Raw genomic sequence first — 13,795 nt, forward strand, 5'->3', positions numbered from 1 at the left:
GTAAAGACAACATAAAACATGTCTTTCCTCTCTTTCTGCTTACATAGACTATTAGATCAAACTCTCTGGTAGATATTTATAATCCCCCACTCCACATCCTTGGTGTTTCATTGGCTTAGCAATGAAGTGCAAATAAAGAGTATTAGGATTCATAACTCCTTTTCCCCAGCAGGGTTTATGTCTGTTGAACAATCAGGTTATGTTCACAAATTTCCTGATGGTTCATGTGTGTTTGTTTCTGCATGTGTTTCCAGTGAGTTTACCACCACAGGCGCCTGCATTTCAGGTTGGTCTAGGTGAGAGCCGTAGCTTCTGCTTGATGTTGTCAACCCTTCCTTCCTCTTGTTGTCCCTCTGGCTGATCAGATAGTGCTGAGTGCACTGGACAAAACAGCTCTCATCCTGTGTCATTGTCGTTACCGCCCTGTCCCGTCCTGTCCTTTGATATGTTGGCCGGCTCACCCTCCATTGCCCTCTTCTTCCTGCTGACAGGCGGCAAAAGGGCAGGCGGGCCAGCATGTGAGGTTGAGAGGATGTCCGAGAAAGAAACATCTCTCCCATCGACTCAATGGCACGGGAAGGAAGTGATGTCACGTGGTTATCTGTGTCTCACACAATTCAATTCAATTCAATTCAATTTTCAATTTCAACAATGGTTCAGAAGACAGTAATATGGGTGAAAAAACGGGACTTTTCTCTTCGGTCTATTCTTTCTGTATAGTTTCCAGTTTTAACATTCATTTTAAGTGCTGAATCTGGTTTGGTTTACCTGGCAAATGTTGAGCCGTGATTAAAAGTCTGCCATCTACTGGACAAGTAATAGCACAGCATTATGTTGACTAGATTAAGGTGTTTAAATTGATTAATTATATCAGTCAATTTTTAAGCCAAAATACCATACATTCACTGTTTCCAGCTCTTTTAATGTGAATATTTGTTGCTTTTCTTTGTATCATGGGACAGCAAACTAAATAGTTTGTGGTTTTGTGCTGTTAGTAGGTTAAAATAAGCAAATGTCAATGAAAATGATTGCTAGTTGCAGCACTAGATATTAGATTTAATATCAGTTGTTGCCTCTATTCTTGTCACCTCCTGCTGTGTGGTATGGGACACATTTGATATTCTCTTCTGCTGGTGCAGATTCCAAACATTCCCAACATTTGCGCATGTCATTACCTCCTCCAATCTATCTATCCATCTATCTATCTATCTATCCATCATCTATTGCGAGAACATGCACACACACATCAGACTGAGAGCCAGGGAAAGAGAGAGATGCTCCGTGCGCCTCAAGAGAAACACGCCTTTAAAGCAGAAAAGGTCTGAGAAACATGTCTGTGTTTACAATCAGCCTTTGTCTCAAGCCGGGGTGATGTCTCAGCACTGAGCCTGCACCTGTCTGGGACCGGCCCTGTACTTATCAAACCAATTTACTCAGTATAAATCCAGCCCATACGAATCCTGTGTGATTTTCCAGTCAATAGCCCTATTTGTATATACTTCATGAAAATGATTTGTCAGCAGTCCTCAGTCTCAACGATTGAGTTGTGCATCATCACACCCTAGAAAAATATCCTCTTGTCTCACTCTGAATGCTGATGGCCCGAAGCAAGGTATCAACCAAAGTTTCCTCCCAGAAGAAACTGCCACTCAGCACAGTTTGACAACACGAATCAATGATCAAGCTGCTTTTCATCAGCTCCTGCCATTTTCTGGAATTCCATTCATGCACGTCTTACTGGAGGCTCACTTTTCAGAAATGTCAATAGTTTATGAAAGTGGGCATGTGTTTGTGAGCTTGTATGTGTGTTTGTGTGTCGCGCTCTTTCCCAGCAGCCCATCCATCCTCTCTGATTAACTCCTCGTGTGTCCTGTTGCCTGTGGCGATTAATTAATGACCCATTTGCTTAATTGCAAAGAGCTAGCAGGACAAAGCGAAAAGCAAAAGAGGCATCACCTGGGGAATGGAGGGGGTGATGTTTGTGTTTGGCTTTTTGACGTTCTGTAAGGGAGAGAGGAGGTGAGATATAGTTGGGAAAAAACTGAAATGAATGTCATTTAGTGTGCACAGGGTGTCCCAGGATGTTAGCTGCTGTGTCCCCGCTTGTCTTTTTCTGCCAGCGTGGTATTTTTCTGTCCCTGCGTGCAGGTGTGTGTCTGTGTGTGTCCCCGTCCATTGTGACCGTGGGGTTTATGTGTGTCCAAAGTGACACAACAGCAGCTTCAGGTTCGTCTCTGCCTCTTTCTGTGTCATTGTGCTGAATGTGCTTTTCCTAAACGCAGCACACATTGTTAACAGTCACCCCGTTCACTCTGACCATCTGTCACAGGCCTTCCTGGGCTTCCCTACACAGTTTGTCCACAAGCTGTGGCTGCCATTTGGTTTACCAATAAAAGTCACTCGAAGGTTTGTCCTAATTTTTATATGCCAGGGGTCAATGCTAGGACATTGCACAACGTTGGTTGCATTTTTAAAGACATAGCGGCTAAAAATAAGTAGATTCAGTGCAGATAAAATGTTATTCACCCTTCAGTATGAACGGAGAGATGTGTCAGTATTAAAGGCCCCTCATTCTGCTAATTTTCAAGTTCTCAGAGTTTGGTGGTCTGTAGGCACACCAGGGAAGCATATTAATACTGAAAAGACACAGAAGGACCATTTAGATGTTAAAGAAACCAAACACAATAACACACACATCTAATGTTTTCTGGAGAGGACTGTATTGTAGAAAGTATTATCGTTAACCACATGTGGGATCATCATGCTAATAGTCTCACTCACAAACCATCTAAACTAGCTCCTCCAGGGTTGAAGGTGTGTGTGTGTGTGTGTGTGTGTGTGTGTGTGTGTGTGTGTGTGTGTGTGTGTGTGTTTGTGGGGTTAGTGTACAGTTCCCTCTTCATATCTGTCATGGAAACGTGCAAATTTGTTTCCGGAAATCCAGTTGGTCCTGGCTGGAATCTGCTCATTTAGTAGAGTCATATCTTGTTTATGGAAAGAACATTATCACCACATTGGTTCCATGTGACCTTCACCTTTACGTAGTGCAGTACCACTTCACACACTAGCAATTACATGGCAGTCAGATAAGCAGCAGGCAGGAGCCTAAAATCTGAGATTAGATCCTGGTTTCATAATTGCAGGAGCAAACTTCATGTTTTTTTATGTGCAAACTTGTGTGCTAAGACACTGTTAACAGCACAAATTGATGGACAAATGAAGAGAACATACCTAAAAGTTTTTTTTAACTTTTTAGATTTACAAATTTTAGCTTTTTGAGCTTGCAAAATAAGGGACGTGTGATGTATATTGTGTATTTAAACACTACAATGCACAACTGCCACTGCATTTTTGTTTTTAAGCTTTATTTTATATCCCTAATGGTCACTTCACACTTTTGTTTACACTAATATCACAATATCAGGAGCAACAGGGCGGATTCTGAGCTGACGAGAGGGGCCTCGGCTTGTTCAAGTATCATTAGCTCCTCTCTGATCAGCTGCTCTGTATAGTTGGATGTGCACACACAAGCCTTCACAAATGAACTTACGAGCACGTGAGTAATGGGTTGTTGTTCCATTGCTCGTATTTATTATGTATTGTCTATGTGTCTTTTTTAACCATATGTTCAGTTGTAACTCTTTTAGTTTTTACTGGCAAATGCTCGCAGTGTATTTTCTTTTGTAAGAGAAGACAAAAGGTGTTGTTGTTGCTAGAGGAGAATAGGAGGCTTTGTCATGACTTTCTATATGTGCAGGCATGGGTTACATCCCAGTGAAGCTTCCTTTGTCCAAGCAATGGGATAGCTGGTCTGTGGCTGAGCTGAGGCCTGAGCAGGGGGGCGGGGATGTGGAGCTGCAGCCTGAGAAATAGATATGAGTCCTTGGCTTCAGGTAGGGTCATCTGAACACCATGTGACGTTGCACAAACAAAGAGGATCTTGGCCCCAGGCTGGATGAGGATTGTTACACCGATGAGCGAGAGAGAGAGAGAGAAAGAGGGAATCACTTGACAAAGTTTGTTTGTGTTCACCTTCTCCAAACCGCAGCCACAGCTCTTTGTGAGAGTTTCCTGTGTGGTCTAGACTGAGCTGGGATTTGTGGTTTAGGTGAAGTTAGAATACCACCAGAGGAATATCATGAAATATTTGCCTGGTGTCAGAGCTAGTGGCACCATTTCTTCACAGGGAACTCTTTGTAAATGGTTTATAGGTTGTAACTAATTGATTTATTAATGGTAAATGATGATCTTATGATTTGGTCTGAAAATTTATCAGGGAGACTGATCACCTAGTTTCTGGAAAATACAAGAGAGCATCTGGATCACAACCCATTTATTAACAACTAATTAGCAACTCCAACCGCACTATTGATGAATTGTGGCGGAAACCTGTTTATTGATGACCTGTTAACATATATAGCTGCTGACATGATGGAAAATGAGAAACCAGAAAACAGTCCATTGACCCTGTAGTTGGAAATGCCAATGTGTTCTTAATGAATCGAATTCATTGTATTTGTCCATTAAATATAAGGCTGTACCCAGCAGCTGGTTAGCTTAATTTAGTGCAAAGATGGGGGAAACAGCTAGCCAGACTCTGTCCAATGCTTACAAAATCTGAGCAGGCAACCAGACGAGACGCCAGGATGTCTCTGCTCCCAGCCATTAAATAGTCGGAGTCATTTTACGGATTACGGATTAAGCAAACGAGATATAACATGTTAGTTAGTAAGCTTAAGAAGCGCTGGTGGGTGGATTTTGTGATAGTTGGACAGGGCTGTTTGTCCCTGCTTCCAGTCTTCATGCTAAGCTAAGCGTCAGCAGCTTAGAGGCATTTATTGTCCCATCTAAGTCTCCGTCAGAGAGCAACTCATTTCCCAAAATGTAAACTATCCCTTTAAGGTGATGCCTAAAACAAGTGTCATGCTGAAGGAGTATAAACACCAGCTGGTTTTCACAACTTGGCAACACCAACGTTATTTCATTAACAGCTTATGTCTGATCTATGAAGCGTTAGTAAAGAAACTATTAACCATTAACAATGCCATTAGTTTCTGCTCCGACTTGTTTTCGGCTAGGGCGCGTGAACACAAATAAAACACCCACAGCCACAACTTTCCCTCCTTGTCTTGATCCTCCTTGTAAATAAATGTAATTTACAGCCACTGAGCAGAGTGGTCCCTCAGAGTTCAGGCACGGCAAGCTCAACTAAATCAACTTCGACTACAACAACGGCTCTAACAGCAGGCTCGTCATCGAGGAACTGCTTAGAATACAGGATCAATGAGAGGGAGAGCAACGGAGAGGGAGAGCAAGAGAGATGGCTTAACAGAGGGGGAGGGATACACTTCCTTCACCTACATGCATGAATACACACTACACAAACACACACACTCTCACACACACTCACACACACACACACTGCTGACTCTTATCTGCAGCCTGAGGGAGTCAGTCAGAGTCAGCGAGGTCCCCCACACAGAAATAGTCGCCATGGCTCTCCACGCCTCTTGATTACCGCTTTGGATCTCAGCAGGTGAAGGACAATATTGTTCAGGCATTGTACAGGAAACCTAGATTCTACCTCACAGCCCTATCTCATATTTGCATTTGCTTTTTACCTCCTGAGTTAATGCCTCTCTATCTCTCTGCAATGAAATCCCCTCAGAGAATATACGTGAGCTCATTATGCATATTTTAGTGTGGAAACATTCTCCTGTGGGATTTATGTACGTTGATTGGCTTTAATTATGTGCGTTTGTATGGACCTGCCAGTAAATGAGCCAATGTTTTGCGACTGGCCATGTGAGGTGATGTGTGACACTGGTAACTGCAGGCTATGATGGGATATTTTCCTCGTGAGTGACTCGGCCAGCACGTCATTCTCTTCAGACGTTCATTTTCTTGCCCTTCGAGTCAGATTGTCTGCGTGTGTGTGTGATGTATCATGGGTGTTTGTATGATTGTGCCGGACTCCCTTTGTGTGTGTGTTCGTGTGGAGGGTTAAGAAATGGGCCTGTCAGAAGTGAATGATCAGACTAATCAGGTGGAACACAGCAGACTGCAGGATTAAGACACACTGGAGAGAGACAGCCCAAATATAGCCAGGGTCAACACACATCTCACGCTAGGGATCTGTGTGTTTGCGTGTGCGTGTGTACTGTAGACTCAGTCTTATGATGTCCCATGATGGGCCTTTTTTTCGTTAATTGCTTTATTTTTAACATTATGATCTGAGATTCTCAGTGAATCCATCATCACATCACTATATCTTTGTTTCTCTCTTGTCAGGTGGGAGTTTAAAGGCGCACGCACACCAACAAACCTACAGCAGCATTTACACTGTCATCTAGTATTATCTTCCTTTTCTACATTTGATCGCCCTGCAGGTAAACAAACAAGCAGCTCTTTTGAAGACAACCCCTTTAACCAGTGGGCCTTAATGGCATTAACTGTTAAGCAGAATGAGTTGTTCTGAAATAAAGCTTGACATGTTGTTTACCTCCCATAACAATGAACCCATTTAACATAAGTGAACCTTACAAGCCTAAATGGATAGATCATCAGCAGAGGAGACAACAGCCTGTGTTTATCTCCTCCATCTATCCTTTTAGTCATCCAATCACTGATAAATGTACATGCTCGCACTCATTTGCTCTGACAAAAAAATGATGTTGCTTTGATTTTTAATGCGCCGGAATAAAAACAATCATCAATATTAATGGCCACTCTATTTGGAGATAATGCTCACATTCATTATCATCCATTAATGTTTGTGTACCTAATTTAATAGGACTATAACCTCCACAAAGGCATATCATGCATTCCTCAACGCTGTTTATGTGAGGAATCCTGAAAGGGTGGAAGCTAATTGAATCAAAAGTCAAATAGACCCTCGGAAAGTTTAGTCACATTAGCTGCTGCAATCAGTCGCGTGCTACAGACATTCTTGTGACACCGCCAGGGCTAACCTTCATCATATTCCACATCATGTTGTTATCATTCACCTCATTACACTTCCAATCAGACTCGCACAGCATTGCCGAACGGTGTGAATCCAATTTTTCTTTCCACCTCTTTCCCCCAGTGATGATTTTTTTTCTTTCCAGTTGTCTCTTTCGTATCTTCATCGCTCGCGTTCCTCCCGCTCTTCTTCTCTCTCGTCTGTCTCTCAAGAGCTGCTCTAATTAAACACGGGGTCGGTGGTGGTACAGAGCCTTCCAGCCGAGCAGAGGAGAAAGGCTCTAATTCCAGCTCTCAGGATGGAACTTTGACACACAATGGCCCTGCCATCCTCTCTGCCCCCCATAGATTCCCAACTGAAAGCCCTCTCCTCAGGCAGCTTTTTAATAGGCCTCCCCTCACCCAGCACACGCACCCACACACATATAAACACACATGCAAACACGCGTGCACCTACGCGGCAACACACATGTACGCAATACACACAGACACACACACAAGCCATCGGCCCCTTGTGTGTGTGCACCACTTGTGCTGCAGCTCACACTGCTTTTGGCTTTTTGAAGTGCTCCTAAGGCCGGGACGACAGCCTTTTTACTTTCTTCATCATGCAGAGGCGCAGTTGCTAAGCTAAGGCTACTCGTCTGACTAGCCGGTATTGTGAGAGCAGCACTCAAGGGCCAACTGTCGGGAACTAAAGGTTCTTGACCATTTTCTCCACATGATGTAGATTTTAAAAGCACTTGATGCAGGAAGATTTAGCATGAAAAAAGTATTTTGAAAGCAGGTGCTTTCAACCACCTTAAATTTCCCGGTGCTGAAATTGGGTTTAGGTCAATCTGAGGCTGGATTTTACATTGTAGAACAGCTACCCCCATTTGATGCCATTACCGCCATTTGGCTGGTATTTCCTGAATAGTTTGGACAGCTTAGTAGGTTGTAGCAGCTTTGCTTTTACACTTTTCAAAAACCACATTTGCAAATTTAATTCTGACAATTGCTTTAGTGATTTCTACAGTTATTTAAGGGCCACTCTAGATAATAGTTTATATAGTATATATTATAGTAATAGATTTATTATTAAAGAAAAATTTGGCAATGCTGTATTTTTAATTATCAAAATCCCCCCCCAAAAATAACAACATATTGATATTATCACTAATACTCATATCTCTTATTATACACTGTACTGAAAACCCCCATTGTTGCCCAAAAACTGCTAAAAACACTTAAATGAGCCACACAATGTCACTGGTCGCCAGTCCGACTGTAAATAATCACTAGTACACTAAAAGTGTATTAATCTGCATCTGAAAATAGTCCTGGACAAATTATGCACAATTTATTCCTTTGCTAAAACCATTTTTAGGTAATTACTGAACTTTGACACTTTGTATAAATAATTACATCTGGAGTAAGAACAAATGGACACAGGACTTAGTGCCGCGTGCAGAGTTAGGGAGTGGGAAAGTACTGAAAGACGGACTTTTCATGGAATTTCTCCACAATAGGGAAAACACAGAATAATTTCTCATCCTTTTAAGGGTCACTATAGGTATGTGTGTAAGTATGTTATGAAATAATTTTTTTTCTTAGCTGTATATGTAGAGAGATGAAAATGGCTGAGAGCTTCTTTTAGGTTATGTGTGGGTATGTGCCGTTGGGGATGGGGGTGGTGCTAAGCCGTATCCTGTGAGTCCAGGATATTGGATCGTTGGTGATGTGTTTTTGCCCTGAATGATAATGCTGCCTGTTGGAAAGACTAGGGGTTGTTGTGCAACATCTTGGCACTCAGCTCTTCCCTCCTTTCCGTGCCATCTTCTCCCCTCCGTCACTCTCTGTCCTCACTCCTCTTTTTCCCTCCAGCTACCCTCCTTCAATCCTTCGCTCTCTCTGAGACTGGAGACGTGCCTTCACAGCACAAAGAGACAGTGTTCAATCAGGATGGGAAGAGTCAGAGAGAGCTCATCTGCTTAGTGTGACGCCTGTTACGTATTGATCTGAACCCTGACTCCCTGTATAGGGCAGCGAGGGCACATTTATGTTAGTGTCGATATAGATGAAAAAGAGGGAAACAACAAGAGAAAGTTGTTTGCTCTATTGGCCTCAGCGTGTTCATCTGATTCCTCAATAATAAACAAGGTTGGTCGGGGGATGGCTGTGGAGTAGAGGCAGAAAATTGGGCAGCTGATACAGCAGCCTGCTTGTGAAATCTCTCTGTGCTGATGTGTATAGACTATAAGCCCATTGATCTGTAGAGAGAATTAATTTGCTCTGGCACTAATGCAGGAGGGAGCTAACTTCATGTTGTTAGCCAACATGAGATCCAAGCTATGTTCAATTAAGCCCGGTAACAAAGGCAGAGTGCTGCACTCATGAGTGCCCTACACAATCTCATCCATGCAACATAGTTATATTTTTGTATTTTTGTAATTCATATGGGCTGCCTTGATGTCGGTGTGTGCTCTAATTAGTAATTCATGTCTGATTTTATAATTCTGATATAATGATATAATTGATATAATTCTAAACAGCAATTAAAGGGGTTCTTTGTTATTTGCAGAAATATTGCTGCACATGGTGTAAGGTTTTTATAATTATTACAGCATCCAGCTCAGTCAGCCACGGCATGTGCTTGAGGGTAGGTCTAAACTCCAGGCTGTTTATGTGCGCTTGTATGTATTCAGGGGCTTTCCCAGGCTCATGGCTTTGCAGGTGATGACGACCCTGTCGGCTGCGATGTGTACGTTCGCGTCAGCCCTCGGGGATGGGGTGTGTGTGTCGGGGTGTGTCTCAGGGTGAGTGTCTGGGAAGCTGAGATTTCCCAATGACAAAGCACCGTAATAGCAGGCTAGACTTAAGTCATAAAGCAATTGGGATAATCCACTGGTTTACCAACAATGCTTCCAGGACACCCACACTGTAAAAGGCCTGAGTCAGCCTTCAGAGGGGAGAAAAGGAGTGGAAAGAAGGAATTAAAGAATAGAGAAATACCATGGTTTATTGCCACCTACGCAAAGCAGGGTGAGGGTTATGTGGCTGATCAGATGGGCACTTTGTGGTGATGATCCTAACCTGAACATGTGAGACCCTCGAAAAAACAGTTTGACTTTCAGGTGTTTACAGTCTCCGTGAGTGAATGCTCGCATGATAGGCTTGTTGCAACATGCCCCTCTCACCCACCCCTCCTACAAAGCACGCTTTTTACTAACACACACACATACACACACACACACACAAACACACGGCCCGGTGAGCAGATGAAATCTGACAGATAAGCACCTTTACTTGCAGGTGCAGGAGCAGGGTCTGTGCATCTTAAAGAACCGCATTGGACAGATATTCATCTCACTCTCTCCTCTTGCTCTTAACACTGTTCTTTATCTGCGTCTCTTGACTCTTTCTCTCAGACTAGCCTGGGTGGATGCTATGCATGGTAATACTGCGCTGACATAAATCCAGATTCAATACCTTGTCCTTCTAATTTCCAGACAAGCGGAAGATGGCAGTACAAGCCCCTTCGTGACATTAGCACTCCATACGCTATTCGTTACTTGGCCTGCCAAGTTAAAATTTTATTTCCAATATATATTCCAGCTGTGGGTGGTATCCTTGAGGTAACCATAATGCCAGGAATGATCAAATGTTTTCCTGGGCAAAACTGAAGTTAACCCTGTTTGATTGTGTTCTTCACTGTGCATTACGTTCACTGTCTCAGCCTGCCAGAATAGAGCAGCAGACGTACTATAAGTCCAGAGGAAGTCATAAAAAATTGCTAAAATTAACTTTAGATTTTTCCTCCCTAAGGCGGGAATAGACAATGTTATTTGACTGAATCGTGAACTAACACTGCGGCGTGCCATGGTCACTAATGGGTTTAAGTGGCACAACCACTGAACTTTTTAAAAGTACAGTATTATTGAATGAAATCTTGATATTCTGACTGGATGTGTTGACCTGATGTTACACAGCACTCATATGTGCTCTAGCTCTGTCTTTGGTGACAAATATCACTCGCAAAAGCCCTCTTGCCAACACGTCACTGTTTGCTACCGTAATAACAGTATGCTGATGTTGACACCTTATCTTATTACTCTTACTCTTCTTTATGCCCTGCTTGTTACACTTACTCAGCAAAAGAACTGTTTCATATTACTGAAGTCTGGTTTACTTCAGTGTCTCCTGCTGACCATTTTACAGTCCATAGCAAGCTGCTCTGTTTCTGAATGCTTTTCCTGCCTCTCCAGTGACTTTAGACTTACAAGAAATGAAACAATGAAGCTTGATTATGTTATCCAAGTGTGATTCATTTGAAAGTGAGAAAAAGAAGAAAATCTATCATTCTAACGGTGCACTATTTGTTAACTTGAAGCAACAGAGCTAATGTGTTTGGACCAAGCACATACAAAGAAAGAAAAAAAAAAAAAAGCCAAATGGTGAGTAAGACAGTTGTTCTTTTTATTTTAAGTCATTTCTGGACTTTGTTGCGTAATATAATGCATTGCCTTCGTGGACTAATTATTTCCACGTGCATCCCATCAGCTTTTAATGATGATGTCTCATGATAAAACACAGGTGGCAGTGCAGATGCAGAAGAGGATGTCATGTCATTTCTGGAGGTTATTCGGGAGCACAGCAGCCCCCCACAGCAGGGAAATCTTAGCAGCCATTATATAATATACCAATGAATTAAAATCTCTGCAGCCTACTTCTATCCGACCTGCCATCTCTCACGAGGTCTCTGTCTGTGGTGTCACTGCATTTGAATGTAGTGTTTGGCTGAAACTCAGTAAGGGAAAACTGGGAAAAGTCCCTGAACGTGCTTTATTCTCTCATTAAGCTATTTGGTTTATAGTTTATCCGCAATCCAAATGTCTGTATCTTCTCATGAAGGCGTAGAAAATATGACTCTCTTCTGTCTGCACTTCCATTCCCCATATTTCAACAATTCTTTTCTCTTCCTTGCTTTTACTCGCCTGCCTTTTAAGTTGCTTTTCAAAGCAATATGTGCCATTAACCAACTGTCAGTGTAAGGGTGCTTGGCACATGGATTAGACTTTGATGGCTTTTCCTGCTTGTAGAGGCTGCACTGCAGAAGCGGCAAAAACTTTTTTTCAATCCAACTCTGAGAAATTTTGGCTTCTTCCCTGTCATTTAATTCCAATTTCAAATGAAGCATTACCCGGACGGTCTGTCAGATTTTAATGCATCAGAGTGAGAGCACATGTACTCGCTAAAGCCCACAAAGAAACCGTCTAAGCACCTTTCCATGACTGAGGCTTGTAAACGTAATTGCTGGTTTCACCTCCGGGCTTTTAAGAAAAGAGGACAGGAAGGAGTAGGCTACAGATGGACGATTTTCGGTCTAATCGCCATCCTTAAATTTCTAAAGAGATGCTGCAGAGTAAGCCAGAAAGCAGAGAAATGGAGCTGATCACTCTCTCTGTGTTAGTATGTACTAAGTATTTTTGTGTTTGTCTATGTTCTGCTTGTGAGGGTTTGCATTTTCAAAGCACATTTTAATCTGTGCTTCCAATTTTGGCAATTTACTTCTTATTTTCCTGCATCTAGATGAGTGACCTACCTGCGCATCACTCGTTACCGAGGTGTTTTTTTTAGCATCTGCTTCCTCTGTCCCTTGTGAAGTAAACACACACACATTCACACACACATGTGCACAGACACACACAGATAGGTCCGCATGACAACCAACACATGCTATTTGTCTGGGAACAGTCGGTGCTAGTAATGAGACTAAGTGTGGGCAGGCGGATGGACAAGTGAATGAAACGGCTACAGAATCACTGGCTGTGTTTGATTTGCCTCCACTAATTCAAAGAGACCATCTGATAAATTGAGAGGATGGGACGTACATCAGAATAGCAAAAGGCGCCTCTTTGTTGTTCCCTATTCCCAACCAAATCACATCCCAACCCCCGTTAGAACACCCACAGGGGAGAATGTCTCCCTTGTGTGTGTGTGTGTGTGTGTGTGTGTGTATGTGTGTGTGTGTGCGTGCGCGTGCGTGTGTGTGAGAGAGATAGAAAGAGAGAGAGAGAGCTGGGTTGCTAGGAGGTGTGAGTTTTCAGGAGGTCCTGCTGAAAGCAAATGAAGGAGCACTTGTGTCAACATTCTGACGGCGGCGATGAGCCACAAAGCCTCCTGGCCAAACAGCCAAAGGGCTGCATAACGTCTTTGCAGGAAAGCAGGAGCCACGCTCTCAGAGGCCTCCTGCACTCCGTCTTTATGTGCGGATCACTGAGATGAAACCCCTTTTCCTTTCAATCTAGATAATTTGACTTCAAATATTACCATGGTCGTTGACTTGAGTTTCTGCAGGCAGTCAGCAGACAAAACGGTGATTGTATATGATGGTCAAAAGTTTTTTGGGAGGTTTTTTTAAGATGATGTTTTTGATTTGTTTTTGCTGTATTTGATAGTAAACACTGAAGAAATGTGGGGAGGGGGGATCGACATGCAACAAAGATCTCTGGACGGATTCAGGTCGGAGATGTTGCTGCTATGTGGTATGCGTTTTTAGACCGCTAAGCCACCATGACATCCCATGTTTGTGATTTTGGACAGTTTGGACAGATGCCTCTGTATTCATGTTGTCTTGCTTTAACACCAAATCCTGTTTTTACGATGTATTTGTCTGCATGTTCCTGGATGTGTGTGTACTTCACATGAAGCACTGTAATTGTATGTGCATGTTTATGCCTTTTTAGAGAGCGGAGTCTGTGGTCATTCCTTAGTGGGCAATTTAAGTATTTTCCAACCTGCAAAATCGGAAACACATAAAAGTGATTGTCCTTCATCCAACCATCACTTC

This window comes from Pempheris klunzingeri, chromosome 1 (genome assembly GCF_042242105.1).
Source record: "Pempheris klunzingeri isolate RE-2024b chromosome 1, fPemKlu1.hap1, whole genome shotgun sequence".
Lineage (NCBI taxonomy): Eukaryota > Metazoa > Chordata > Actinopteri > Acropomatiformes > Pempheridae > Pempheris > Pempheris klunzingeri.